Below are 3,929 nucleotides of genomic sequence, written 5' to 3' on the forward strand. Positions count from 1 at the left end.
CTCTCCCAGCCCCACCCTGCCTGCCACTCTCCTGGCGGGTGGCCTTCTCCTGCCCGCTCTCCTCCCGAACCTGTCCTTATAAGGCCACCGCTCCGGAGCCGGGTGCTCCGTGTCCTCTGGGTGGCTGCCCACACCACGTCATCTGCTGTCTCACTGCTCAAGATTTTTAACCTATGACTTTTTTCTGTCGTTAAGAAAATGTCTCCAGGTTGAGCAGAGACATTAACTGGGTGCCAGATGAGGGCAGAGGGATGGAAGCCAAGGCCGGGGAGCCGGGACCCAGGACAGCCAAGGCTCGGGGCATTCTCTAACCACAGACGCCAGACCCCCCAGCAGCCCACCATTCCAAGAACCCGGCCAGGCCCTGGGGGGCTGCTTCCCCTTAGTCGTCAGTGACGCCCAGCACACTTGGGGGAATGACCTCTTCCCCGGCCATCTTAGCGTGTGGTCAGGTGTCCTGTCCTTCCTGATGACATGGGCACAAGTCACCCACATCTCTGAGCCCGCTCATGGCTGTGGCTTCCATGGGGATCCTCCTGCCACTGCCCAGCCTGGCTTTTCCCGGCCCGTGGCTCCCTGGGAGACCTGAGTGCTCCCTGTCTTTGCAGAGTGCATGTCCCTCTTCACATGGCCACAGGGACAGCCACAGCACTCCACCCATGCCGAGAGTGAAGGCAGGGGCCAGGTGGGGCGGTCATGGCCTTCTCTCGAGCCCAGGAACCCTTTAAGGCTGCAAGCTGAGCAGGAGAAGCCGCCCACGCCCGTGGGAGGTCTGCATGCCCTGGCTCTGTGCGGGCACTGTTGGCGCCTGAGAACTGCCTCTGTGGCCCATGACTGCTGGAACCCAGGGTGGGGACTGGTCCTGGTGTCGCTCTGCCAGGGCTGGCACAGCTGGAGTCAGAGGAGGTGCCCTAAAGTCAGCCATATGGAGCACAAAGAAGGGGAAGGGAAAGGGGCGGGAAGACCCAGGACAGTCACCTCTCTGCGCAGTGCTTCCTGAAGCCAGTTCACCGAATTCCCAGGTGAGAGACCACCAGAAAGCACCAAAGGAAGCTCTGGGTGTTGTGATGACACCGCGTGAGGTGACTTCAGGGGACAAGGACAGCCAGCCCCATCCTTCCTGCCCAGCCCCTCCAAGCCCACCTGGAGGGACCATAGACCGAACCGCAGTGGGGAGCCCCTGGCGTGTTGGGAGGGTGGGTGTCCACCTGCATTAGGGCCCCTGGGGTCCGCAGGAGGGAGCGTGATCGCAGCTACATCATGAGCCCTGCAATGTGCTCCCGGGGCCGTAGTCCAGAGCCGGCTGAGCTAGACAAGCGTAGGGTGCTGTCCCCGCACAGGTGGGAGGCGACAGCTGAGCTGAGGGGACAGGCGGATGTTGCCAGCCTAGGAGGCCACTGCCCTGTCCCTGTGACAGGCGCCACTCTGGGTGATGTGAGAGCAGGTGGCCAGTGAGGTGGCCTGGGGGCAACCCAGAGCTGTTTGGGGGTTCAAGGTAGTAGGCTGAAACTAAGAAGCAGTTTGAGCTCTCAGGGCTGCAGGTGCCTCAGTTACAGGGGCTGGGACCCAGGGGTGTGGCAATGACACCTCTCAGCATCTAGGTCTTCGGTCAGACCCAGGGCCAGGAGAGCCATCAATACAGCCCAGGTGTGAGGCCTCACCAGCCTGTCCTTCCACGGGGGAAGCACAGCCCTGGGTCAGGGGTCATGCTCTGCAGACAGTGACCTAATTGGGAGGAATGGCAGGAGATGGGTTCAAATCCAAAGGCCCTGACTGGGCTTCTCAGCCCACCATGTACGAATCGCCTTCTCCTTCTGGAGCCAGACCACTACTGCCGTCGCCTGAGGGTAGAGGGCATTGGGGTGATGGACGGTATGGGGGCCAGGTACAGTGCTAACCGTGCCTGACTACCTCTTACCCTCCTGGCAGCGCTTTGAGTTTGCCACTGGTGTTGTCCTCACCGATAGGTGTTCCCCTGAGGTTCAGAGAGGTTAAACAACGGCCTAAGAACACACGGACAGACAGTGCCAGCACTGCAGGAAAACCCAGAAAGTCGGAGCCAGCAGCTGCCCCTACACCGGCTCCCTCCCATGGGCCTGCATCCCTCCCCACAGCAAACAGTGCACCCACATGACGGCATCTTCAGCGACAGATGCAAAGTGGGGCTCAGAAAGCTGATGTGGCCGCCCAACGTCACCTACAAAACATGGCGGGGCTGGAGCAAAGGTCTCCAGGGCTGCCTCTACGTTCCCTGCAGGACCCTGTGCTTACCTGGGAATGGCCATATCTGGCTGGGGCGGTGGAGTGCCAGGCCCTACCGGGAGCATGGGCTGCAGGCCTTCCTGGCACCTCGGTGGGCAAGAGCAGGGGAGAGGTGCACCCCAGAGCTGGTGCATCTGTTTCCATTCCCACCACTCCTCAGGGAGCTTCTAAAGGTCATATTTTTCCCCCTCAAATTCAAGTGGCTTGGGAGGCAAGGCCCCGGCTTCCGGTCACGGAGACACCACTCCTGCCCACAGCCTGTTCCTCTGGGATAGCTTTCAGGATCCTTTACTGTACCCAAGCCTAGCCATTCAGTGATGATGCTCAGAGAGCCAGAGGGACAGGGCCCGTACCCTGCAGGGTCTTGGCAGGACAGAGATGACACACGCTAACAGGGTTCTCTGAGGGGGGTTGAGGAAGGAGCTGTATACAGAGGGTGGACGGTCACAACAGGGACAGTGTGACGCTAGTGACAGTGGGCTCTTGCCACTTCTAGGCCTGCAGGGAGTGGGGGGCAGCCCACTTCTCAGAGATGGAAAGGGCTCCCTGACTCGGATCAACAGAATGCGCACCCCTGCTTTCACTCCCCTTCTCACCTCCCACTGGGAGCCAGAGTGAAAGGGGCCTGGGGTGTTACAGCAAACAGGGCAGCCTGTGGGGGCGCAGGGCAGGGCGACGAGCTGGGTGGATCTGGAGGGGCAGGCAGGAGACCAGCCGCACAGGGCTGACGGGGTCCTCGAGAAGCCTCTGTCTGCATGCTCAGCACCATGCAAACTTGCTGCGACTCCCCATTCCTATGGAATACAGCCCAAGTTCCCCAGGCTGGAATTCAAGGCTCTTCACACTCAGGTCCACCCTGCCTCTCTGGCTCACACACAGAGGTGCTCCCCACAGCCTGCGCAGCGGCCCTGCGGAAGGCTAGTATCATCACCATCATCATCGTTTCTATTAAAAAACTTACCCAAGACCACACAGTTAGCTGGGGTACGATGGACCAGGTCCCCCAACACACCAAAGCCTGTGCTTAGCCGCCCTGCTATCCGGGCCTCACTGAGGGCTCCACACGGGCTGCAGGCCATGCTCCGCCATGGCCCGGGTGGGGGGGGTGGGGGGGATGGAGGGAGGAACGTTTGTAAGCTCCCATTCCACCTTCGTAACCCCCTCCAGGTGGGAACCCTCTTCTCAGCTTAGAGTTGAGATGCCACCCTTTCAGGACGGTTAAGGAGCTCAGCCCTGGTCAGACGGCAGGCACTGTGGAGCCAGGGTTCTTGCACACCAGCTGGCTGGCAGGCCGGCTGGCTGAGCTGCCCTCCGCAGGGTGGTGCTCACAAGCCCCTCAGTCCCTTGCTCCCACCCCAGCCCTTCTCCTTCTCCAAGCATCTGAAATTTTCGCTGGTCACCAGGACTTTCAAGTTAGGCACTTCTTTGGAAGATCCCAGTTAGAAGGAAGATACATGGAGACTTCAAAATGTTTGTGGAAAAATGGAATTAAAGTACAAATTTATTGTGGTGTAAAACAATTTTTGAAGGGACCAGCAGATGGCATAATGGCTATGTCACTGGATTCCCATGTAGTCAACAGTGGTTCAAGTCCCGGACCTGGCATCTTAAACTCATACCAGGTGTGTGTGCATGCGTGCCCAAGATCCCGAGAGGAGAATGGAGGA

The sequence above is a fragment of the Tupaia chinensis genome, unplaced genomic scaffold, assembly GCF_000334495.1.
Source record: "Tupaia chinensis unplaced genomic scaffold, TupChi_1.0 Scaffold000063_1, whole genome shotgun sequence".
Classification (NCBI taxonomy): Eukaryota; Metazoa; Chordata; class Mammalia; order Scandentia; family Tupaiidae; genus Tupaia; species Tupaia belangeri.